Source organism: Colobus angolensis, unplaced genomic scaffold, assembly GCF_000951035.1.
Source record: "Colobus angolensis palliatus isolate OR3802 unplaced genomic scaffold, Cang.pa_1.0 Scaffold547, whole genome shotgun sequence".
NCBI lineage: Eukaryota > Metazoa > Chordata > Mammalia > Primates > Cercopithecidae > Colobus > Colobus angolensis.
The window spans coordinates 300,724-327,897 of NW_012119010.1; the positions used below are offsets into that span (position 1 = coordinate 300,724).

General features: G+C 42.3%; 1 protein-coding gene across 2 annotated transcripts in view; it reads right to left on the reverse strand.

Annotated features, from left to right (window-relative positions):
• FAM110B (family with sequence similarity 110, member B) overlaps positions 1-21,762 on the reverse strand; it is a 164,806-nt gene extending 143,044 nt beyond the window's left edge. The window contains exon 1 of one of the 2 annotated variants that reach the window (XM_011961303.1): positions 21,460-21,762. The gene's annotated coding sequence lies outside the window, so the exon portion shown is untranslated. The remainder of the gene's footprint in view (positions 1-21,459) is intronic. The other variant, XM_011961305.1, reaches the window with a different exon arrangement.
• Between the last annotated feature and the right edge of the window lie 5,412 nt (positions 21,763-27,174).

Below are 27,174 nucleotides of genomic sequence, written 5' to 3' on the forward strand. Positions count from 1 at the left end.
CAAACAGGATGAATACGTGGAGTTGGGTAGCCAGCCAGACTGAGACATTACGAAAGATCTTCCTTCAGGTTCTTGGCTGGCCAAAAATTTGACCTGCAACCAAGCAGCACCAGGATAGGCTTAAGCTGGGGAGGAACTGAGCTCCCGGCCCCCACCAGCAGGCAGCATCAACTCTCCAGTCAAGGAGCTGAGCCAGAACTTAGCCACATTGGGCATTGGAGCCTCCAGGCTCTGTGCAGCCTCCATATGACTGCAACCCCAGCCACATCTGAGAACAATCTCCCAGGAGGCCCAAGCCAGAAACACCTTGTTAAGACACTCCGAATGTCCACAGAATGTGAAGACAAAAATCTGTATTATTTGAGCCACTAAGTTTTAGCGTCATTTGTTACGCAACAATAGATAATTCAAATTTTACTTCCACTTCCGGTTCTCTTTGCCCAGTTAAGTCCTTTTCTAAAAGCATTTATTTCATAGATTTAAAAAGTATCATCACAGTGGCAATGAGAGCATGTGTTCCAGTTTTCTCTGGCCAAATCCACTAAAGAGACATCAGATTTCTCAGATGCTAAAAATGATTAAAAGATATCCTACATAGTTTTGTTTTCATGAGGTATTAAGATTAAATGGGTCAAATATATAATTAAACCATATAAATAAAATGAGTTGAATGATATAGTTAGGAATAGTTAAATATTCCAAGAGTTCAATTTGTTTCCAAATAGGACCTATTTTAATTATATAATACTCATTTAACTAGATTTCACTTGAAATCCTCATGCCTTTTTGCTTTTTCTTTCTTTTTTTTTTTTTTTTTTCGAGACAGTCTCATTCTGTCACCCAGGCTGGAGTACAGTGGCGCAATCTCAGCTCACTGCAGCCTCCACCTCCTGGATTCAAGCAATTGTCCTGCCTCAGCCTCCTGAGTAGCTGTGGTTACAGGTGCACACCATCACACCTGGCTAATTTTTGTATTTTCAGTAGAGACGGGGTTGCACCTTGTTGTCCAGGCTGGTCTTGAAATCCTGACCTCAAGTGATCCGCCTGCCTAGGCCTCTCCAAGTGCTGGGATTACAGGCATGAGCCACCATGCCTGGCCCCTCATGCCTTTTCAAACACGTGTTTTAGTTAACTGAGGGCACTTTTACTTAAGGACCTAAGACTACATTTAGAAATTATCTTCACTGTATTCCTCCAAAATTAATCAATAGGATCTATATCAATTTTTGTTGTTGTTGTTGTTGAGACAGAGTTTTAATCTGTCGTCCAGGCTGGAGTGCAGTGGCGCAATCTTGGCTCACTGCAACCTTCATCTCCGGGGGTTCAATCTCGATTGTCCTGCTTCAGCCTCCCAAGTAGCTGCGATCCCAGGCATATGCCAGCATGCCCAGCTAATTTTTTGTATTTTTAGTAGAGATAGGGTTTCACCATGTTGGTCAGGCTGGTCTTGAACTTCTGACTTCAAGTGATCCACCCGCCTCGGCCTCCCAAAGTGCTGGGATCACAGGCATGAGTCATCGTACCCGTCTTTAATGTTATCTTAAGTAAAAACTGCCCAAGTTGTCTGAGCATAAAGAAGAACATCGACTTATCAACTAAAACAATTACAATTCCTAAGAAAAGAAAACTATTTTGTAAAAATGATAACACCAAAACCAAATTATAATTGAACTGACATTTTAAATATGAAAATCTACACCGATTAAAGAAAAATGCAGAATGGTTGGGGAAAACATACATATACATGGCTTATTAAGCAGAAGTGTTATTTTAAAAATTAGGAACTGCACTGAAGATTCTCAATGAGAAAGTTAAAGCCTGTTGCATCAAAGGTCATCTTCTTTGGGAGAACTTTTACAACCCTTTTTGCCCTTTGCAGCATTTTCCCTGCAAGACATCCACCTTTATAACCTTATGTCCGGGGACACAGACCTAGCACTACACACTTTGCAGATGAGGACTTCATCCAGACAGGCTCAAGATCACCAGGGAACTTGGGGAAAATGCAAATTTCGAGGCCCTCCCCAGACCGCATGAATAAGAAACTCTGGAGCAACTGTAAATTTGCTTGAATTTACAGTTCCTGGTAACTGTGTGCTACAGTTTACAAAGCAATGACCCAGATCCAGGATTTCTAAAGCTACCTGCGCATCAGCGTACCCCAGGGAGTACCCTGCGCAGTCCCACTGATTCCCACTAGGCAGAGGTAGGCCCAGGAAGCTTTGTGATCCCAAGTGTTCTTACTAGATGGACAGTCTGGATCACTGAAGCAGGTAATCCAGAAGGGCCCTCCCAGGAAGAACTGACATGGGTTATGCCAATTTAGCTCTGACAGTTCTAGTTTGGCTCGGGCCTTTTCCAAGCCAGAGAGAATGGATGACAAAAGCATGATCAACACAAGCAGATGCCACGTCTTAGCGCACAGGCAATCCTCGTTCACAAGAGGCCCATGTCCCAGTCACTTTCACAGCACAGTGACACGCATGCCAGCACAAAAGACCAGCTACCTCACTCCTTCTCTACTCTGTGTACAAGCATTTATCAGTTTATTTTGGTGTTAAAGAGAGAAGTGACCTTATTTTCCAACACTGTGTCCCTGACAATACCCTGAATAGACTCTGGTTGAGTCTACCACAGAGCAGGCTCAGAGCTCCATGATAAAATAAACCCAAAATGAGAAGTAAAAAAGGTGGTGCCAGAAATAGCAACAGCAACTGTAGTTTATGGGTGAGGACAACGTGTCAAGATAAAAAATATCTTGGCTTCAGCATGCAGGACCAAAAGATAACTGTCCAGCCATACTGCCCCTCTGTGTCCCTGAATACAGGGTCCACTTTATATGGCAACCCATCCTGGTCTGGGTCATCTGGGACTGCAAATTAAGCTGAAGCCTTCTTCCCCACCACTTTCCCTCATGGGTTCAGCAATGTGGTGAATGCATGTAATTCACAAATCCCTCCACCCCACCAGGCCTTTCCAATATATAAACAACTATTTACTGAGCCCCAAAAAGTGTGCCAGGCTGAGACTGCTGCCAGAGACAGAACAGCACCCACTCCCCACCATAAGCCCCTGAGGTGCGCCCAAAGACCACCACGCGCCCAAAACTGCCCCTTTCATACTCTTCTGCCAGACTTGACATTTCTTGCGATGATATTGATGATACTCCATCTTTGATACATTTTGGAGAAAGATTCTGTAACAGTAGGCATTTGCCATCTAGTCCAGTAATGACAGAAATCTTTGTTGATAAGTAAAGCTCAGCCAGCCTCAGTTCCAGAGACATCACTCAGCCTTTCAGGAGAAGGAGGTCCTAGAGAACACCCATCAGGGGCCTTCCACAGCCCCTCCCAGGTCTGCAGGGATGGTGAACTTGACAGAAGTGACAGTCCCGGGGGGAAGGAGAAGCTGGGGCCATTGGGAGCCATCCCAGCAGGGAGACACCAGGCTGGGATGGCAAATGTCATGGGAACGCTCACTTCACCTTGCCAAGCTCAGGTGGGATAAGACCTCAGACTCCAGGAAAGGGAAGAACAGACGGGGGAGAACACTGGGACCCCAAGCTATGGAGCCATTCAGTCCCTGTCCCTCATCTACTCCTCCACTCCCCAAACAACCTAAAGAGTACATCTTTGTACTAATGTACCTGTTACTGAAGTGCGACCACAGTAACACACACTCTGCAGCACTCCTCTGAGGAAGAAATGGGATAACCCCAAATGTCCTCCAGTAGTCCTCCAGGGACCCAGGGACTCAAAGGGCTGTCTGCCACCACACTTGTGACCACCCAACGTGCCCGGAGCAAGCCATGTTCATGGCCCAGATCCAGCACCAAATCCCCTTGGAGGTTTTCTACTCAAGGAAATCATTCTTAATATTTTTTTCCCCTAGGACTCAACAAAACCTTTTATTTTGAAATGTGAAAAAAGTGCACAAGTATTTTTTCTCACCGACCAAAATAAATAAATAAAAATAAAAACATTGCCCACTCCTGATTTAGATATTTAATATAAAAGTTTGAACAAGGTCAAAAATAACTTCCACCTTCTAGGTGTAGAGTTTAAACATAACCAACCGAAAATGACATTAAGAAAGCCTTTAGTTTTACCTTAAACCCTGCCTTCTTTCCCAAAAATATGTTAGATATTTCAACAACAAAAAATCAGAGGAAAACAGAAAATTAAAATTATAGTACCTAGAGAAAAGTTAAGCATGTAATACAGAGGTCAAGCTAGAGAAGACACTAGTCAGAATTTCCTACCAAGCTGCTATGGTTTCACCTCAATTTTGCCTAAGCTGACTGTTCATCTTTCTAATGATATTACTTGCCTTGTAGGTTTTTTACATATTGCTAAAGGCGTGTAAAGTGCAGAGCACACTAGGCAGTAATGCACGAAGTCCTCACAAAATCTCTACCAAAATACAGTGAGATGTTGTGTGGCCATCTCTGGAATATCCTTCAGCTGAAGCAGAGCCTGTGACAGACGTGAGGCCTATTCAGTCATGAAGGTGATTCTGAGGGGGTCTAACATAACTCCTTGCCACCTGGATGCTGTCTAGAGCCACTTACACATACTTGGAAGACACAAGCTGATAGAAGCAAAGCTATGGATGGGCCACCTAAATCCCTGAAACAATCTTCCAGAACTAAATGTCATCCAAAAGACCAGGATGGCTAAAGAGTAGAAAGGAGAGTTCTACTGGCAATATTGGTTTGCTGGCGTGGAAGAGACGATCTTAGGCGTGTGTCAAAGGTCTTCTTTCTTTCTTCAAAGACGGGAGGACAGGTTGGGTTTTATGCCTCACAGGGACTGTATCACACCAGAGTCCTACACATGCCACAGGTTTGGAGGAAGCTGAGCGCGTGCACAGTGGGTAAACATATAAGTAACATACATCTCATGTTCACTTTGGGGCAGGGTTTAAGCATTAAAATGAGGTGGAATTTGGCTCTTTATGTCAAAAGGTGAACCACAGGAAACAGAGTTCCTGCGCAGTCTTTAAAAGCATGCTGAAACCATTTAATATCTGCAGTTGCTTATTAGAAAAGGATGCTCAAAAGCCCAGCGCTCTATCCAGTCGGAGTTGCAGTGGTCTGGGTGGCAAATCTTTCAGGAGGGGTTTGATAATTTCTACTGTCAGGGAGCTTAGAGCCATAGGAATTTAGAAATTTACCATGCCAGCCAGGGCTCTGAACCCTCAATCCACAGGCAACTTTGTTTCTTTAACCTTAGGGTCTTTCTTAGTTGAGAAAGGCGCAAACCTTTCAAATCAGAAAACAAACCTCCTCGATTGTAAAGAGATCAGTAGATTCCTGACTCTTAGCTAGAGTTCAAAATGCCTGACCAAAATGTACGTTTCTTCACTTCTGCAGGGATGCAGCCAAACAGATACTGTGTAGGCAAAGCTAAATGTCCTTTGAGAAATGTTTGAAGGTCACTCTAGTACTTGGGCCCAGTACACCTCCCAAAGAGCAGCGTCAAGACAATTTTTTCCTGGAAATTTTTCAAAGCAGACATTGCCAAGCTTTCTACCATAGCTGTAGAAAAATCTCACATAAATGAATTTGCTAAGTTGTGAGATATGAACAATTAAAGATAATGATTCTAGTTTTATAACAATTAAGCCATTCTTTATGGCAGGAGTTAGAAATCAGAATCAAGTGGAATCTTGTCAAACCAGCAGAGCTGGGGGTGATATCCCTGGCCTGGCCCAGCACCCCACACACATGTGCCTCTAATGGTGTACTACTACAGGGACTGTGGTTTCATTTAAGCTGTTTTTCTTCCTCCTAGATGGAAATTTAAGGGTAGGGATGACATCTTATTAATCTTTACTCCCAGCACCTAGCATAGTGCCAGGGCACATAAGTACTCCAGAAATGTGTTCAATAAATGAACCACAGATCATTAACAGAATATGGCTCATGGAGCAGAACCTTCTAGAGCACTAAAAACCTGACCAAACCTGATCTCTTCTCAAATGAGGCTAGTGTATGTTTCCTCACATTCCTGAAATGAAGCAAACTCTATAGGAAGCTGGAGGACAGCTCAGGCTGTTCCTGACACAACCATCAAGAACTGAGAACGGAGACCGGGCATGGTGGCTCACACCTGTAATCCCAGCACTTTGGGAGGCCAAGGCGGGTAGATCACTTCAGGTCAGGAGTTCGAGACCCGCGTGGCCAACATGGTGAAATCCTGTCTCCACTAAAAAAAACAAATATTGGGCCGGGCGCGGTGGCTCAAGCCTGTAATCCCAGCACTTTGGGAGGCCGAGACGGGCGGATCACGAGGTCAGGAGATCGAGACCATCCTGGCTAACATGGTGAAACCCCGTCTAAAAAAAAAAAAAAAAAATACAAAAAACTAGTAGGGCATCGTGTTGTACATCTGTAATCCCAGCTACTCGGGAGGCTGAGGCACGAGAATCACTTGAACCTGGGAGGCAGAGGTTGCAGTGAGCCGAGATCACGACACTGCACTCCAGCCTGGATGACAGAGTGAGACACTGTCTCAAACCGAGTTTCACCAGCTATAGACAGAGCCGTGCCATCAACCACAACTCAATGCTCTCCAAAATGCCTTCGACCTGATCAGAGGACACGTTTCAAATGAGTTACAGAAATCCAAATATAAATCTACAGAAGTGTTCTGATTTTCTAGCCAAGTAACCCTATAAAAAGAAAAAAAAATGAGGTCAGTTTGGCATGATTTGTTCTTAGTGGAATTATTCTTGCTTTTAGTTATTACTACTTTCTCTCCTACAAGTACACAACCATCTGCTTCGCACTATGTTTTAGAATGCTGCCAAGGAGATGGAGCAAAATCAATGAATTACAGAGTCTAGAATGGCACCATCTCATGATAATATAATGTAAGCCACAAATGTGAACCATATATGTTATCTTAAGTTTTCATGTAAACATATTTTTAAATAAAATAGGTGAAGTTAATTTTGATAATGTTTAACCCAATCCAAAATATTACCATTTCAACATGTAATTAATATAAAAATTATTGAGCTATTTTACATTCTTTTCTCAAACTGAATCTTCAAAATCTGGCATGTTCTTACACTTTCAGGCACAATTCAGGCCAGCCACATTTCCAGTGCTGGGCAGCCACGTGTGTCCTGTGGCTACCATCTAGGATCTCTTGGTGCCTTCTGCAAAATCCAGGCATTTACCTCGATCCCAGCGCCTTTTGTGTTCTCCACAAACTCTCAGGTTATTATCAACAGTGGTACTTTGTTCCCATCTGCAAACTCCTTCCACACTTGAGATATAATCCACCTAAATCTCCAGATACAGACTACTCTCAAAGCAGCAGAGAGGTTTAAGACCGAAGCAGATATTCACAGGACTCCGCTGGCTGGAATGTGACTTACGCCCCTCTATCAAGTCCCACTGTCTAGAGGTCAGGCAGAGATATACTTTATGTCTGTGCATTGAAGTTACTTGAGCATCATAAAGACGAGGTTGTTTCTTTTCTTCTCTTTATTCAGAGGCAGAAAGAGCAGAGAGGAAGGAAAAGATGACCAAGGCCTGAACTAAGGTGGAGGGGTATCCAGAAATAGAGAGGAGCCAGACAAGGGAGGTATTTCAGGGTCAGATAAAGAGGAAAAACTAGGATGAGGGATGTCAACAGGGACTCGGGCTCTGGTGAGCTGCTGAGCATCAGCTGCAAGAACACAGTCTGCGGATACTGGCCTGTCATCCACCTGCAGTGTGGAGGCCTCTCTCACTCATGGGGCTCATACCTGGTGCTGGCCTAAGCTCAGATGCAGGGGGAAGAATTCATTGAGACCCCTCCAAAATTACAGATACAGAGGAGGAATCAGTTCTAGTGTTCCATAGCATTGCAGGGTGACTATAGTTAACAATAATTTATTATATACTTTCAAATAGCTAAAAAAGAGGATTCTGAATGTTCCTAATACACACACCAAAAAATGTTTGATGTGCTGGATATGCTAATTACCCAGATTTACTCATAACACATTAGATACGTGTATCCAAATACCAAGCTCTACTCCATGAATATGTACAACTATTAGATGTTAATTAAAAATAATAATTGAAAAAAATGCAGCCGGGCGCGGTGGCTCACGCCTATAATCCCAGCACTTTGAGAGGCCAAGGCGGGTGGATCACCGGAGGTCAGAAGTTCAAGACCAGCCTGGCTAACATGGTGAAACCCCATTTCTACTAAAACTACAAAAATTAGCTGGGTGTGGTGGGAGGGGCCTGTAATCCCAGCTACTTGGGAAGCTGAGGCAGGAGCATTGCTTGATCCCAGAAGGCAGAGGTTGCAGTGAGCCAAAATCACGCCATTGCACTCCAGCCTGGGCGACAAGAGTGAGACTTCGTCTCAAAAAAAAAAAGAAAAAGAAAAGAAAATGCAAGCTTTTCATGACTCCTACGCTGTCATTTCATTAGACCACAGAGCTTCAACGAATCTATTAAACATCTATGAGCACAGACAAAACTGCATTGCTTATAGCTTTAATTGCTATTTTAGGCATGAGAGATTTACCTTCTTGTTGATAGAAAAGAAAAATCTTACAGGAATTTTGTTACGTTACATATAAATATGTAAAGAAGAAAATAAAACCTTCTGACATAGCATTCCATTTGCATTACTCTTTGCTACAAGTATTTCCAGCACCTAGCATAATGCCTAGGTGCCTTACTTAGTCCACTGTGGCTCCTATAATAAAATTCTGTAAACTGGACAGCTTATAAACCACAAAAATTTCTCACAGTCCTGGAGGTTGGAAGCCCAAGATCAAGGCCAGCAGATCCAGTCTAGTGAGGGACCCCATCCTGGTTCTCAGGTGGCACCTTCTCACTGTATTCTCACACAGCTGAAGGAGCAGGGGAGTTCTCTGCGGTTTCTTTTACAAGGGCACTAATCCCATTCATGAGGGCTCCACCCTCATCATCTAACCACTTGCCAAGGCCCTACCTCTGAATACCATCCCCTTGGGGATAAGATTTGAATATATGAATTCTGGGGACTCATAAAAATGCAGACCATAGCAGAGGGATGGGAAAGAAAATGGGATGAAACCTCATTTTTCTTCCAAACTAAAAAGACGTATCTTTGTTCCACTGATGCTGCATCACCCATGTCTGGTAGGAAACAGTGGGACCCACGTGATCCCATACACAAGGTACATGGACAATTTCAACAATAGCAACTGGACTCTAAAGCCATTTCTTAAAAGAGGCAACAGGACATTTCAGAGGGCTCATGAGGACAGAGCACCTGTGAGCACAGTTCGTTTCTCTTACACCAGGCAGTGACTTGGGGTTCAGACCAGAGAAGTGACGTTCTAAGAGACGGCTGAAGGTGAAGATGACATTCCAGCTAAGAGACGAGGCCCATGGGGCTTACAGTTACCCAGTGCTTCAGGGCGAGGACTAGGGAAGACTCAACTTCCACCCACCTAGGTAGCAGCATGGTGCCTGGCACATTGTAGGCACTGAAATACTGGTTGGCTAGGAAATGGCAGTGATGTCAGCAACTAGGGACACCAATAATCACCATATCAGCTGACCAAAATCCAAACTCTGGTTTTGGAAAAAAAAAAAATCAATTAAGCCAGGCCCGGTGGCTCATGCCTGTAATCGCAGCACTTTGGAAGGCTGAGGTGGGTGGATTACCTGAGTTCAAGAGGCAGAGACCAGCCTGGCCAACATGGTGAAACCCTGTCATTACTAAAAACACAAAAATTAGCCAGGTGTGGTGGCACATGCCTGTAATCCCAGCTACTTGGGAGGCTGAGGCAGGAGAATCGCTTGAACCCGGGAGGCGGAAGTTGCAGTGAGCCAAGGTCATGCTACTGCACTCCAGCCTGGGGGACAGAGTGAGACTCTGTATCGGAAAGAAAAAAAAAAAAAATTCAATTAAGGGTGGACTTCATGTCCTAACAGTGAAATGTCCTTAGTGAAAAGTTTTAGCTTTATTATACTTGGACCCAGCCTGTTTTACCCTAGAAGGTCTAGATAAAACTCTTCCTTGGGGTTTAAAGACCCACAGTCAGCCTACTGAACCCTGCCATGGCCATCGCACTAGGGTTCCGTGGCCACCCACTATTGGCACGGTCCCTTAGGCCTTATCCCAAGCCAGGGTCTGTAGCTGATTCTAGTCTCAAACCAACTCCTGGCCCAAAGAGAGACAGATGAAGAGCCGTTGGAAAGTCTAGAGCATTCTAAACAAGTGAGTCTAAAAGTGAACTCAGAGAAATTATTAAGTTTTAGTTAAATGCAACTGCTCAGTTCTTTACTACTTGAAGCCTAAACTCTCAGAAAGCAAAGCTAAAATTGCACATAAGCAGGAACACATCAACTACTTCAACCATAAACTGACAGAGCCATCACACAAAGTAGTGCCAGGAAATAGTAAGCAAGATACAAGGATCTGCCTGAATAATAATATTATTGTCATTATTATTACTGTGATTGATTTCACGTGCTAATGGAGGCGAAGCCAGTTGTGAATGATGGTTTCTGAAAAAAAATGATAGAGATCCCGGTTCCTCCCTGATATCACCACGTTAGGCAATAAATGGTAGTTACCATCAAATTAAATAACTATTTTCTGTTAATACCAGAAAATGTTATTTTTAAGTTTCAAAACACTTCTTTACCTAGTTAAAATCTGAAGAGTAAATAGGAATGAAACTTCTAAATAAGATGTAATTGTACGAAGTAACTGCCATCACTTTACACCTGAATGTAAGTTTTGCTGGGGATAATTCACAAAATGGAGATTTAGACTTGGTAGAAGTTTAAGAGGTGCTAATGGCTGTAACAGTCATCTCCACGTGCACCTTACAAAGACCATATGGATTAGGGAGGAAATGAGTATCAACAACACCACTGTTTTTGTTTCATAGACAATGTTCACCACGGAAAAATACACAGGCATACCTTGTTTTACTGCACTTCACTTTAACACGCTCCAAAGATAATGTTTTTTTTACAAATAGAAGGTCTGTGGCAATTCAGCATCAAACAAGTCAGTCAATGCCACGAGCACGTGCTCACTTCTGGTCTGTGTATCACATTTTGGTAATTCGCACAATATTTTAAACTTTTTCGTTGTTATACCTGTTAAGGTGATCTGTGATCAGGGATCTTCAATGTTATCATTGTAATTGTTTGGGGGCACTATGAAATGTAACCACAAAAGATAGCAAACAACCAATAAATGTATGTGTTCTGACTGCTCCACTGACTGCTGCACCACCCTCCAACCCATCCTTCCTCTGCTCAGGCCTCCCTATCCTCTCAGACACAACAATATTGATATGAGGCCAATTAATAACCCTACAATGGCCTCTAAGTGTTAAAGTGAAGGGAAGAGTCACACATCTCTCACTTTAAATCAACTGCTATAAATGATTATGCTTAATGAGAAAGGCATGTCAAAAGCCACGACAGGTCAAAACTAGGCCTCTTCAGCCAAACAGTGAACCAAGTTGGGCATGCAAAGGAAAGTTCTTGAAGGAAACTTAAAACTGCTACTCCAGCAAACTCACAAAGGATGAGAAAGCAAAACAGCCTTATTGCTTCTTGGGAGACAGTTTTAGTGGTCTGGATAAAAAATTAAACCAGCCACAATATTCCCTTAAGTCAAAGCCCAATCCAGAGCAAGGCCTTAACTTTCTTCAATTCAATGAAGGCTGAGAGAGACGAAAGAGCTGCAAAGGAATAACTGAAAGTTAGAAGAGGTTGGTTCATGAGGTTTGTTTGTCTGAGATGGAGTTCTGCTCTGTCACCCAGGGTGGAGTGCAGTGGTGCGATATCAGCTTACTGCAACCTCCGTTTCCCAGGCTCAAGCAATTCTCCTGCCTCAGCCTCCCAAGTAGCTGGGACTACAGGCACGCACAACCAGGCCTGGCTAACTTTTGTATCTTTAGCAGAGACAGGGTTTTTCCATGTTGGCCAGGCTGGTCTTGAACAGGTCAGTTCAAGGTCAGTTGGCCTGACCTCAAGTGATCCACCCACCTCAGCCTCCCAAACTGCTGGGATTACAGGTATGAGCCAGTGTGCCCGGTGCTTCGTGAGATTTAAGGAAAGAAGCCATCTCCATAACATAGAAGTGCAAGGTGAAGCAGCAAGTGCTAATGTAGAAGTTGCACAAGTTATCCAGAATATTGACTTAAGATCATTGATGAAGATGGCTACAACTAGACAACAGATTTTCAGTGTAGACAAAATGGCCTTATATTGGAACAAGATGTCATCTAGGACAGGGGACCCCAATCCCTGGGGTTAGGAACTAGGGTGCACAGCAAGAGGTGAGTGGCAGGCAAGCAGTCCATCTTCTGTTAGATCAGTGGAGACATTAGATTTTCAAAGGAGCACAAACCCTATTGTGAACTGTGTATGTAAGGGATCTGGGTTGCATGCTCCTTAGGAGAATCTAATGAAAAATGTAATGAGCTTGAATCATCATGAAACCACCCCCCTTCCCCACCCCATCCCCCAGTCTGTGGAAAAACTGTCTTCCACAAAACCGGTCCCTGGTGCCAAAAATGTTGGGGACCGCTGATCTAGAACTTTCACAGCTAGAGGGAGAAGTCAATGTCTGGCTTCAAAGCTTCAAAAGACAGGCTGACTCTCTCATTAGAAGCTAATGCAGTTGGTAACTTGAAGTTGAAACCAATGCTGATTTACCACTCTGAATGTCCTAGGGCCCTTAAGAATGATACTAAGTCTACTATCCCTGTTCTCTGTACAACAAAGCCTGGATAACAGCACATCTGTTTACAGTATGAGCTACTGAATATTTTAAGACCACTGTTGAGAACCACTGCTGAGGAAAAAGATTCCTTTCAAAATATTACTGCTCAATTACAATGCCCCTGGTCACCCAAAAGCTCTGATAGAGATGTACAAGGACAAAAATGTTGTTTTCATGCCTGCTAACACAACGTTCATTCTGCAGCACATGGATCATTGAGTAATTTCAACTTTCAAGTCTCATTATTTAAGGAATACACTTTGTAAGGCTATAGCTGCCATAGACACTGATTGCTCTGATGTATCCGGGAAAAGTAAATCGAAAGCCTGGAAAGGATTCAGCATTCTAAATACCATTAAGAACAGTCATGATTCAAGGGAGGATATCAAAACATTAACATTAACAGGATTTTGGAAGAAATTGATCCCAACTCTCATAGATGACTTTGAGAGGTTCAAGACTTCCATGAAAGAAGCAACTTCAGATCTGGTGGAAAGCCCAAGAGAACTAGAGTTACAAGTGGAGCCTGAAGATGTGACTGAATTGCTGCAATTTCATGATAAAACCAACGATGAGGAGTTGCTTATTATGGATGAAAAAATAAAAACTAATTTCTTGAGATGGAATCTACTCCTGCTGAAGATGCTCTACTGTTGAAAGGACAACAAAGAATTTAGAATATTACATAACTTAGTTCATAAAACAGTGGCAGGGTTTGAGAAGACTGACTACAGTTCTGAAAGTTCTACTATGGGGTAAGTGCTATCAAACAGCAACACACGCTCTAGAGAAATCTTTGGTGAAAGGAAGAGTCAGTTGATGCAGCAAACTTCATTATTGTCTTATTTTAAGAAATTGCCACAGCTACCCCAACATGCAGTAACTGCCACCCTGATCAGTCAGTAGCCATCAACACTAAGGCAAGAACCTCTAGCAGCAGAAAGAGTATGACTTGCTGAAGGCTCAAATGATCATCAGCATTGTTTAGCAATAAGTATTTTAATTAAGGTATGTACATTGTTTTCTTAGACAACGCTCTTGCACACTTAATAGATTACAATACAGTTTAAGCATAATTTTTATATGCACCCAGAAACCAAAAAATTCTTGTGACTCACTTTATTGTAATATTCATTTTATGGTGGTGGTCTGGAATCAAATCCACGATTTGTCTCCAAGGTATGCCAGTAGATACTGTCTTCATTGTGGATGAACTTACTGTCTTACAGAAGATACACTCACAAAACCAAGAATACACCAAAAATGCAGCAATCAATTGGGTCAATAAAGGAAGTGTTGGTCAGGAAGGAAAAAGTATGATGTTGCTAGCACTACTGAGAAAGACTTTGTAGAGGAGCAGACTTAAAGAAGGGGTACCTGTTGTTAACACTCTTGGAGTCAGCTCATTTAAACCAACTTGGGAAATATACTTTTAAAAAAGTGTTTTAACAAAACCTTACTCTGATTGTATTACATATATGTGATTGTTAATTTTATGTGTCTACTTGATTGGGCTATTGGGGTGCCCAGATATCTTGTTAAACATTATTTCTGGCTGTACCCGTGGGTGTTTCTGGATGAAATCAGCATTGAATTGATGAACTGAGTAAAGGAAATGGCCCTTCCCAATGTGGGTGGGCATTATCAAACCAGTAGAAGGCCCAAATGGAACAAAAAGGTGGAGAAAGATTGATTTCTCTCTCTCTCTCTCTCTCGTTGCTTAGCTAATATATTTATATTTTCCTGACCTTACACTGGAACTTATACCATTGGTTCTCCTGGGTCTCCATCTTGGAGACAGCAGACCATGGGACTTCTCAGCCTCCATAATCATGTAAGCCAATTCCTTGTAATAAATCTCTTTTTCTATGTATATTCTATTGGTTCTGGTTCTCTGACTTATACAAGGTATATGTGAATAATTAATACCATTTGGTAAAATTAAATGTCCAAAGTAAAATGAAGATACTTAAGCATCTCTGGCACAAAATGCATAAAGGTATTGGCTAATATGCTGGTATGCTTAATTAAAGGGCCCTGTGATTTGGTCCCTTTATGGATAACTCACAGTACCTAAACAGCAGCATGTTTCACACTGAAATTACTCTGAAAAAGGCTTGTGGAGATAGCAACCAGGGATGAACAATCAAAACAGTTTAATCTTGTGATGCTAGTGAATCCTGAAAGGAAAAATACCTGTAAGAAAAATCAAATAAGCAAATCAGGCCACATGAGTTAAAGCACATGTCACACTGAGGCAAGGGCAGAGCTACTTCTAACTGGAAAAACAGGAAATGCTATGTACATACTGAACACTAGGCCCTTCACACACACACACACCCCACACACATCTGCACACACTAGCTCCATGACAAGTGTGGCACTTTCACTGCTTCCATGGAAAATTCATTTGAAGTCAATTTCCAAATAATACAGGCACATCATAGATAATCTCTGGCACTACCTAAAAGAACATTTCAACTATCCACAAAATATATATTTATATGACTGTACTACTCTCTACCACCAAGACAGATACGTACAGATTCACTAAGAAGAACTAGAAAAAAAAAATCTTCATTAAATTAAAGAACTAAGTTACTAGGCAGGCAGTCTATCCTCGCAAAAATTGTGGCCACTTTACCAAAACGTTATAAAACGGTTTATGGTTACACAGCCAGTGCATGTTGCAGGTTGGAACAAAGCCAACAGAAGCTGTGAAGAGCACCCATGACTAGTCATATTAACAACCCACACAATGATTTCTCTTCTTCTGTCATGGTCACTAAACAAGAACAAAATTTATTGGGGAAAAAAATCTGATTTTAAAATCACAACATTCCAATTAATGATCATTTGAAAGGGCACTGACTAGGGATAGATTAAAGGAATTTTTTTCAAATCCCCAACTCACTATACAATGAACGTCCCAATTCACCTTGTTTAACTATGTGGTAAAAACACACAAGGATAATCAGGATTCATTGGTACTTTCCAAAATTGCTGAATGCCCAATTTCCAACTGTCTCTTTTTGGCCAAGAGTAGAAACGGTGGCCCCCATGGTAGCCAGAGAAAGTAAACTGACTAACATGCTTGGGCATGTGTGTGACTAAATATATATACACATCCATAAATGTGGAGTGTCTACAAAAGTCTTTGAAGATAAGTCTTTGCATTTTATTCATTAAACTTCACCCAAGGACTGTAGTCAACAAGCAAAAACTGTGCAAGATTAAAAGCCTGAAGAAGAATACACAAATATTCTTATTTATAAAATGAGTAAGATTTCCTATTGAAAAATACAAACAGCACCAAAATCAGTGTACTAACAAAAGCCCTTACAATGAGATGTGCTATCACAAGTAACATGAAAGAACTTATCAGAAACTGAGAGAATCATCTACCCTCCGTCATCCATCTGGCAGCTCCCACTATACTCAAACTAAATGGAAACACTCCATCCCAACCCCAGCTCCCCTGTGGTCCATAAGGCCCTGCTGACCTGGTTCCTTCGCTGCTATCTCTTGATCCTCACAAGGGCAGGTTCTGCCTGTCTCAGGGCCTTTGCATGGGCCATCCTCAATGCCCAGAGACCTTGCAAAGGTTGCCTTCTTTTCACTGAAGTCAGTTCTAAAGTCCTCAGTGAAGCCCTCCCAGACCACCAAGCCCAGATGGAAAAGTGGCCCCCATTCTTGACTGCACTTATTATTGCCTTAAATTCACTTTTCATTTATTCACTTAATTTATTATCTATTTTCCCACTTTATACAATAAAGCCTCAAAGAGGAAGGAACCTTGTCTTTCCTGACTGGTGTTTATTCAAAGTCCCTGGCACACAATAAGTCCTCTATCAATATGTGTTTAATATAATCATCATAGTAGAGGAACTTAGTAAACTATGTTCTTTTGCATAATTACTTATTTTTTATTTATATTAAGTTCCAGTTAACGGGACCAAAAAAAAAAAAAATCACTGGTGAGAATGATCGTTTTGAAGCCTATATGTGATTCCTCCCAAAAAATAAAATTAAAAAGATGAAATAAACTTCTAATGGTGCTGTGAGGAAAAAAAAAAAAATGTTTTGCATTACAACACAACTACTCAAAAATTTCCCATATGCCTGTGAATTGTATTTTTAAAAGCCTTATCTGGAACTGGACAATTTCAAAACCCATTGATCTTGCCCTGATGTAGAAAACATACCACAGAATTCTTCTAATTCTTCCAGAAACCTGTCTACCAAATGACATACTGTTTCCTTTTGCTTAGGTATTCATTTTTGAACTTCTCTCTAAAGTGTTTACAATTTTAAAGTCACAGATTTAATGTCGGTTTAAAACTGTTTAATCATCCACATGTTCACTATTTTTATAACCAAACATACTGAGCAAAGAAAGTAACTTGCTTCACCTACTAAAGTTTCCTTTAAAACAACAAAAACAAAAAAAACAAGGCTTATGTCTTTGAATGCCAGTTTCTTATGGGAGTTTCCTCATGAGACAAACTGTAAAATGTGAAAAACGTAAAAATCCCACTCAATCCCTTCTTCCCATAAGTGTAAGGAAATTTCAGATGTCAAAATGACATAGGCATGATTTAAGTACATTAATTTTATATTACAAAAGGATCATTCAGAAACAAACTAAGGTTGTTTTAAAACCGGATGAAAAAGAAATTCTGCAACAGTGGAGAAGTCTTATATCTTTACTATCCGTAATCGTTTGGATGTTAACATTCACAAAACATGAAAAACTAAGTTTCCTACAATTATTCCCCAAAATTTTTCATACAAATCATCCCATAACTTATCCTTTCAAAGTCTAGTGTTAATGCTACATTTAGCTTCCTTGATGAACACTTTGGGTATAATATGTGTTTTCTTCTGAACAATTCCCAAATATTACATTTTTGTATTTCTATAATGTTTTCAGTACAAAAAAAAAAATCACCATTAAAAAAATCAGATTAGGCTCTGCCTAAAGTCTAAAATAAAATAAATGAATATACAGAATGAGGATTTGATTCAATGTTTCCAAAATCATAATCCCCTCTGATGTACTTAAGTGATCAAAATGAATACACTTTCTTTAACCCAAAGGAAAGAAAGTCACTGGGCATATGGGGAGCTGTGGTACTCCCAGATCACCTGTGCAACAAAGTCAAAAACAGACCCAACATTCTTTATTACTTCTAAATCTAAGACATTTTTATCGGAGTCTACATAGTTCAAAGAAGTTAAATGTGCCATCTCTCTCTTCAACCTTCCTAAAACAAGCAATCTTTAACAAGGTATTGTGAAATCTTAAAAGGTTTCCCCTGAAATCTAAAAGTGGTGTACCTTTTCTCATTTTAGACTCTTTGATAATCAAATGCAAACCACAAAATTCAAAGTATGTCAATGAGTTCTAGAGAAGAGATTTGTTGACATCAAACCTGAAAAGTAAGTATGAAACACAAACACCTCCAACAACTGAATGTACAAGGCAGAAGTTACCCCTCCTGGTATGACAGAAAGATTCATGGGGTCTGGAGACACACACACCTTGCCACATATTAGCTATGTGACTCAGACAAGTCACTTCCCTTCACTTGTATGATAGAAAAGGGATAACAGCACCTACTCTCTCTTAGAGGAGAGAACACACCTAACATCAACCATCGAGGACTTTGCTGGTCCCAGAGCCAGCCCTTAGAGATAACTGTTATTATGAACCAGAAAATCCTTTTTCTGAGTGTACTAGATTTCTAGGCTTGGTGTCTGTACTGAATAAAATGGATGTATTTTTCTTGGATGAGTCATGACTTTGCAACACTTCAGTCTTCATCCTGAATATCAATTCTCACTGCATCACACCAGGAAGCAGAAGAATGACGCAAATCAAAGTAAATGAGAATTGGCCCTAAGAAATTGTTTTCTTAAATTCAAGATGCAAGTAGGTTTCTGATCATTTGTTTCTCTCTCCTAAAAAGTTAAGCATGAAAAAAGTTCAGATTAGTTGGAGATACTCTAGGCTCGGCTGATCAATCTGACTCTACTATGGGAAAATAAGGTGAACAGTTGCCTAATAATATTTTTACAAGCAATGTTTGTCTAGCACCTAAAATGCGATCGCTTTCAGAGAGAAAAATGGTCAATAGTCTACAAATGTTGAACATACAAAGTACAAATTTAAAAACAAACTGTATTCCCAAAAAGATTGTTGGATAGTGTCTAGTTGGTAAGAGTATGTTTTGGGGGAAGCCAACAATGGGATTGCTAAATTAATCCCTGGGATTCTACTAGACCATACATGTGCCTCCTCCACCAGCCTTGTCCACAGCACCATCTACTGCCAAGCCACTGTGCCTACAGCAGTTTTGCTTCTGCAGTGCCCTAAGAGTTAATATCATCCCTTCGCTTAGCTAAGTAAGTTATTTAGGAATAATAATTTTTAAAACGTCACTTCAAAGTTAAAGGGGAAAGGAGAACATGAAATGAGAGTAAACTCCTGACAATCATTTAAAATATCTAAACAGCAAACACAATCTTTGGTTACTAACACATGGCAAATAAGTAGTTTTAAATAAGTGAGTTTTCTTAGCTTGTTAGGCTATGAATCCTGCTCTAAAGATTAAAGCATGAATAAGAATTAAGTGCTCTGCTTGATGTATATAGAGTAGACATATTTATCTTTTATCATCTCTTAACACTGTGAGAGTTACTTAACTCTGCTGTACCAGTGGTTCTTTCCACTGGGAATTGGAAGTAGGATTCTAAACCTAGAGAACAAGGGAATGCAGGGGAGGTAAGGGATGGAGTTCAGAACCCAGGTCTTCCCCAATGTCGAGGCCTCTCTTTAAACAAGTAGGCTCTTAAGGACAACCAGGTCTCCTTATGAAAGGCACCAGGGCATGACTGGGTTCAAGACTGTGGTCTTGCCCTTAGAGATCCACTATGTAAGATGAATTAAATCAACCCTTAACATGCATAAGGATACACACAGAAGAGCCTGTCAGTCATAGGCAAAATAACAACCCAACCTCAGCCCGGGCTAAAATTAAAACCACAGACTTAAAATAGATCACAATTTAACAGATCAGAATTTTAAAAATCAAAACAGCCATTTTCCAACCAGAAAAAAACACATAGCTTGACAAGAAAAAATAAAAGTAATATTAACTGACACCTAGAATTATATGCAAGGCACTGTTCTAAGCACTTTATGTCAGGCTGACAAGGCACCAACCACCTCTCTGTTCAATTAGTGACTTTACAGTGTACAATCTAGAGTAACACTACAGATTCAATACCGTAGGGTAAACCAATGGGATGTTATCAGTGAAGGATTCTAGTTTACCATTAACTCACCCTTATTCTAGAATAACTATGCTTAATAAATAGCTTACCTGAATGACCAGGGGTTGTGATGTCACAAAAATGAGCACAAGAAATTAATACAAGTATCTTCCCACAAATGACTACGTGTAAATTGGGGGGAAAATACTAAATAAATACCTTCTTCACCAACAAAGGAAACGAAGAAAATGGAAGTCCTACTATTCATACTGCAAAAATGCTTATTCTACTATCATATTCCCTTTTGAGAAATAGACCAGTTACGCCAGAAGTGCAGTATTGTCACAGATGTGTGCCAGATTTTGCAGAGGAGATAAGTTGGCTGCGAGGAAGAACCCAAAGTTTGCCCATTTTTTAGGCAGGAAAGGAAGCCTGCGCGCGCGTGTGCGTGCGTGCGTGTGTGTGTGTGTGTGTGTGTGTCAATAAATCTAAATAACAACTTGAAAGGGTTAAAAAGCCGGGCACCAGGTGTTTTCTTTCCACTTTCCAGAGTAATTTAAGCACATTGCAAAGTCATCTCCCCCTTCCCCATGAGCCAGCTTAGGGGAGACCTGTCACTGCCATGTACACTGTACAGCTCCAGCTCTAAACAATAGGAGGGCACCAGGCTGGGCAGCAGGCATCGCGGCTTCCCACAGCCTGCATGGGCTTTGTTGCCAAGTTATGAGCTCCGCTGGGTGATGGAGGCACGAGTGAGCCAAGGAGAATTTAATTCTATTTCAAATCTGTATGCTTTCAAAGAAAACAGAGACAATTGAGGCCACGGGAGGAGCTGGAGGGGGTAACCAAAAACAAACTTTCGGAACCTCAGAATCTACATTTGTAGCAGTAATTCCCAGACAAGGATTAGGTGGTATTGATATTCTCGAAGTATTTAACACTGAGATTAGAGACCATTCAAGGAGCGGTGGCCGACAGGAGTCCCCATCCCTCGTAGTCTCACTCCTCCAGCAGCAACCGGCAGACGCGCTTTCGGAGCCCACCTCCGCTCCGCAGCACGGCCAGTTTCCCCCAGCCCTGGCTCCAACCCCGGCTCCAGCCCCGGGCCCGCGCCCGGCCTCCTAGCCGAGCCCAGGATTTGCAGCCAAGCCGAGCGCAGAGGGGGCGCGGGGTAGGCAGCGGCGCTGCGCCTCCCCCGGCGGCCCAGAAAGCCGGCCGGGGTCCGCCTGGGCCAGTGAGGCCGGGCTGAATGGAGACCCGGGCCGGGCGGGGAAGCTGCAGGCTCAAAGCCGGCTTAGCTCCGCGCCGCCCGGCCGCGCGCAGCTCTCGCATTGTCCGCAGTCGGGGCGCGGCGCGACCACTGAACCCAAATCTCAACCCCAGCCCAGCAGTCTCTCTCCCGGCCCCCACGGCCCAGTCTTACCTGGGTCGCGCACCCCAGTCCCTGGCGGTGCGGCCCGAGCCGGGCGCCAGGCTCCCGGGGACTGCGAGGAGGGAGAGTCGGGGCCCGCGAGGGACGGAGGGCCGAGAGCGGGCTGTAGGGGCCGCCGAGTCCTCACGGTCACCGTCGCGGGGCCTCTCGTAGAGAGCAGACGGGGCTGGCGGAACGGGCCCAGGAGGCGCGGCCGCGGAGGGCCCGGCTGGCGGCAGCCGCGATGGATCGGTCTGCACCGAGTGGGAGGGCTCAGGCAGGCTTCGCCGGAGAGCGAGGGAGGGAACTTGGAGCCAGTTGCTGTGGCCGAGAACGCGTGTCCCTGAGCCAGTGTACACGCCCCTCGTGCGCCCCGCCCCGCCTCCAGCCCGCCGCCACCCCACCTTCCGGGTACCCACCCCTCTCGCACCTCGGCTCCAAGCCTTGCCTCTCTCCCAACATCTCCACCCGGCTACTGAAGTCCACCGCACCCCTGACCCACCCCTGCACTCGGTCGGCGACCCCATTTCCTACCCCTCCCCCACCCCCACCTATATCCGCACGCAAGCACCCCCACCCTGCTCCCACCCGGTGATACCGCTGGATCTCGGACTGCCACCCCAGTGCAGATAGCTCAACTCTGTAGACTTAGAGCCTGTGTCCTGAATAAGATAACCCCACTTAGTAGTCAAGCCACACAGACGTCTTGGTGCTTGACATTTTCTGTTTACTAACTTTCATATACTTCGATGGAGAGGTCTAGCTTAATTTCTGAAGGCATTTTTAAGACTTCAAAAAAGAGTTTGGAGAAAATAGTAAAAAATAACGAAAAATATCAAGCGTGATGTACTTACCCCTGAAATGTGGGCCAGCTGATGTTTTAAAATGAAACGTTTTGGGGTGCATCATTATAAATCGCCTAATATATTATTTAAGAATGCTTTCTGCTTAGATTTGCTTAATAACTTGGTTGTTTCATGAGAGGGGTTGTTTTAGGAAGACTAAAAGCATTGTAATTTAATTTTGCTATTGGGAAGTCTAAAAGATAAAATCTATCTTTATCAAAATGAATTTGAATGGAATACGGACTCACAAAATAATTGTTTCTTCTAGAAAATATTTAGCAAGGATTCAAGAATTTCTTTTTAATCTCTAGTACATTGAAAATACAATTTCACTCATCACATTTTCTCAGAAAGATCGTTTTATATTTAAATTGTGCTTCAATTCAATGAATCTATTGTTTCATAATAGTTAAGAAGTTGCCAACTGAATAAAACTCAGACTTTATAATAATTTTTTTTTTTCTATTTAAAAGACTACCATTTTAACAAAGAGACATGATACTGGGATTTATATGGAACTTTCCTTTGGCATACTAATACATTCCTTGTGATCACGGATTACGCTGTGGTCTCCATTAACTCCAAAAGTCACATAACAGTAGAAAGAAATTATTTTTCATCATTCCCATAGCAAATGGAACCAACTTCTCTCCCTCTCAGGTATACTTTTTTTTTTCTCCCACTTCTTTGCCCCAATCCCTTCCTTTTAGGAATTTCCCCCTCCCACTGGGTGTGACTAGCCCACAGACCTTCCTGACATTGTGAGGGATATGACCCAGGACAGCCAATTAGAATATCCTCTGGGAACACAGGAGGAGGGTCCTTTCTCTGACTCACAGGGCAGCTCCTGAGACCATATCATATACGCGTGAGGCAGCTGGAGTCAACTTACTAGAGAATAAAACAACACCAGAAAAAAGCCAAATTGAGCAATGGAGACAGAAAAGAGCCCTGATGACACCAATGACGATCTGAAGACAGCCACCTCTAAAACCAGTCAAATCCTGAACTTCTGAAGTAATGCACCAATAAATTGTCTTTCTTGCTTATGCCATTTTGAGTTAAGTTTCTTTCCAGAAGTCTCACTTATAAAGTCATAAAAGATGCCCCTATGATCCATGCTTTGAAAATCAGGAATGTAACCAATGAGTTTTAGCTTCTTCTTTTTTTTTTTTTTTTCTCTCTGTTGCCCAGGCTGGAGTGCAGTGGCACGATCTCCACTCACTGCAACCTCCACCTCCTGGGTTCAGCAATTCTCCTGCCTCAGCTTCCCAAGTAGCTGAGATTACAGGCACAGGTCACCACGCCCAACTAATTTTTGTATTTTTAATAGAGACGGGGTTTCGCCATGTTGGCCAGGCTAGCCTGGAACTCCTGACCTCAGGTGATCCACGGGCCTCAGCAGCCCAAAGTGCTGGGATTACAGACGTGAGCCGGCCAAGTTTTAGCTTTTCTATTGCCTAAACTACTTCTTGATAATAAAGTATATGCCAAGGAGTTCACTTAGTAGGAAGCCCTAACTCTTATTATTAAGGTTCTCATTTAGGGTTTTACTATCACCCAGTGTAGATTTAATAGCCCCAAACTGTCCTCACCAAAACCAAAAACCAATGAAAGATGTGGTCAAAGAGCCAGAGAGAACACAATAAAACATCCATGCTGGAATATTTCAGTAAATATTGTCTTATCAATTATGCCAATAAAACTGCTCTCATAATCCCTAATGTTTGCTGATTTAGGACATAGTTTTCTTGTTTTGGGGACTGAAAATGTTAAGGACTGCTACAGATTTTCAGAGAATGTTGAAATTAGTTGTTTGTACTGGAATTGTATTGTTTTGTTTATTCTTCAGAAGTGGGCCATTATCCTAGGCTTGGAATTCTTTTGTTTCACAGAGATTTCTGTCTCCAAAAGTATGTAATAATATTTGACTAGTACCCAAACAAGCATCCATACACGAATCAGTATGCAATTTAACCATTACTCACAGGTGACTCTGGACAGTGGGACTATTCCTAGTAAGGCAGGGAGCCTAGGGACATGCAGTTATTAGCCGTAATCCTCTGACTGCCAAAATGATTTCTTACGTGAAAATGAGAGCTTGAAAAGACATGAGCTCAGAGTTTTCACTAGTCTTTCTCCAGATGGGTACGTACCTAAGTTGTGTCAACAACTAGTGAAACTTTAAATGTGTAAAAGCCCATAAGCTGAATAATAATATATTATAAACAGATGCAGGCCTCACAAAAGGACAGCACAAGGAAGTAAACCATCTCTGAAAACAAGACAACCAAAGCAGCTTCGGAGGAAAAGTAAAAAAATAAAATAAAATAAGAGTTCTGGAATCCAGTCCCAGCTCCAAGTGGCACTTGTTCCAATGATTGGCTATGCCAGGGAAAATTTCAATCAAATATCCAGCATGCCTGTATTGGATCAGTGGGATGCCCGTACCCATTTTCTTGCCCAAGAGTGGTACAGCAGTCCCTCAATTAACCCAGGGTCAGTCAGACCACCCTGTCTGTCCAGAGATCCCCCTGAAATCCTGGCATACATCAGCGGTTTTCAGACCACGAAACAGAATCACCTGCAGGACACCCAACTAATGCCAGGTCTCTAGGTTAAGGGAGAATGGATACGCCTGTGTTATTTTTTCAAAAGATCTACCCAAGAGATTGCAGCAATCTAGGGATAGGCCTGTGTTGTTTTTTTTTAAAGATCTGCCCAAGAGATTGCAGCAATCTGGCAGGGCTAAGGTAAATAAAGTCTAAGGTAAAGGTGAATCTGTGCTCTTAATTCCACAGAAAAACACTTAAGAAACCCTCAGCCCTCAGATCAGACTCCATTGACTTAGAATTGTGTGTAAAATTAAAGTTATTGATTGAACAAGCTCAATTTGTCTTTTCCCCTTAACAACCATAGTTCTTCTGAGGAAATAGAAAAAAGCAGCGAGGAATGCACCTTATGAGGAGCTGGAGGATTTGCTAGAAGAAATCACACTGAAAAAAGGCAGCTCACAGCAAGGCTGAGATGAGAGAGCCACTAAATAGAAAAGCATTGTCAGTTGCTGGACTAAGAGGCCACTCCACTCCATCCTGGGCAACAGCCCCCGTGGGTTCCCTCATGCTGCTTGTTTCTCAGCATAGTGCATGTTCAGGCTGGTGACCAGAAGATCAAAACAATCAAAGTATGTTCTTGAATACTGACCTCTATCATTTAATACTAATAACTGCCATTTATTGAAACTCTGTTCTAGCAGTTTACGTGTTTCATTTTCAGTGTTCACAATGGCCCTAAACGTAAATATTATTGATTCTCCTTTTATGAACGAAGAAGTTCATGCCCGCGAAAGAGACAAATCCAAGATCACAGAGTTAGTGATTAGAGGACTTAAAGACTGGTCCATGTGACCCCAAAGCCTATATATCTTTACTATAAGCCAAACTTGCCAATGAATCTCACATATCACCTATGCAGTAAGAGAGTTAGTAGTCACGTGAGGCTATTGAAATTTAAATGAATTAAAATTTTGTGGAATTTATGTTCATTAAGTTAAATCAATCAATTAATTATATATATATATTTAAGATGGAGTTTCGCTCTTGTCGCCCAGGCTGGAGTGCAATGACACGCTCTCACCTCACTACAACCTCCACCTTCCGGGTTCAAGAGATTCTCCTGCCTCAGCCTCCCAAGTAGCTGGGATTACAGGCATGTGTCACCACGCTCAGCAAAGTTTTTTTTTTTACTTTTAGTAGAGACGAGGTTTCACCATGTTGTCCAGGCTAGTTTCAAACTAGGCGATCCACTTGCCTTGGCCTCCCAAACTGCTGGGATTACAGGAGTGAGCAACCACACCCGGCCTCATTACATTTAAATTAAATTCATTGAATTAAAAACTTTGTATTGTAAATGTGAACAAGTTTCTCAGCTACACTGGCTACTTTTCAAGTGCTCTGTAGCCACAGATAGCTGATGGCTGCCCTGTTGGGCTACACAGATAAGTGCTTCCATCACCGTAGAAAGTTCTATCGGATGACTCGGATGCTGCTCAGATTTATCTGTATCATCATCAATTAAGGCAGTGTTCTTCATGAGTGAATTTTCCAAGTAAATTACTGCAATGCTTTTAAGTTAACTGTTTTGATGAAATTCTTTCTAAAACAGGTAATACGTTTCTGTGCCAGCCTTAATCAGCAGGACGTACTGAACTGAGTGCCTCTGTGAGGCATGCAAGGCCAGCAGACCACCTGCAAGGCACTGGAATGCCATGCTGGGCAGCTGTGCTTCTCTTCTCCCTATGTCATCTCAGTTCTCACCTTTAGTCCTTGTTTCTGCAGAATACCTACTTGCCATTGGCCAAAGTGTGGTGTTTGCTGACCCTCTGCCCTTAGCCTGCTTCTGTCTCTCCATTTCCTCTTCTTATTGGTTTTTTGGTTTTCCAATTCCATGTTTTCAACTACCACTGACTTGCCAGTGACTCCAGAATCTTATGTTTGACTTCCACATCTTTTTCTAATCTGCAGAGCAGTTTTCTTTTCTAGCTCTCTACTAGGCTAGCGCTACTCAAAGAGTTGTGTGTGCACCAGCAGCAGTGGTCCGTGAATTGTGTGTGGCTCCTCTAGTACAAGATGAATTTAGAAAGTGAAAGCCAATACTGCGCATGGTGACTCACGTCTATAATCCCAGCACTTTGGGAGGCCAAGGCGGGTGGATCACCTGAGGTCAGGAGTTTGAGAGCAGCCTGGCTAACATGGTGAAACACCGCATCTACTAAAAATGCAAAAATTAGCCAGGCATGGTGGTGTGCACCTGTGATCTCAGTTACTTCGGAGGTTGAGGCGGGAAAATTGTTTGAAGTCAAGGGAGGCGGAGGCTGTAGTGA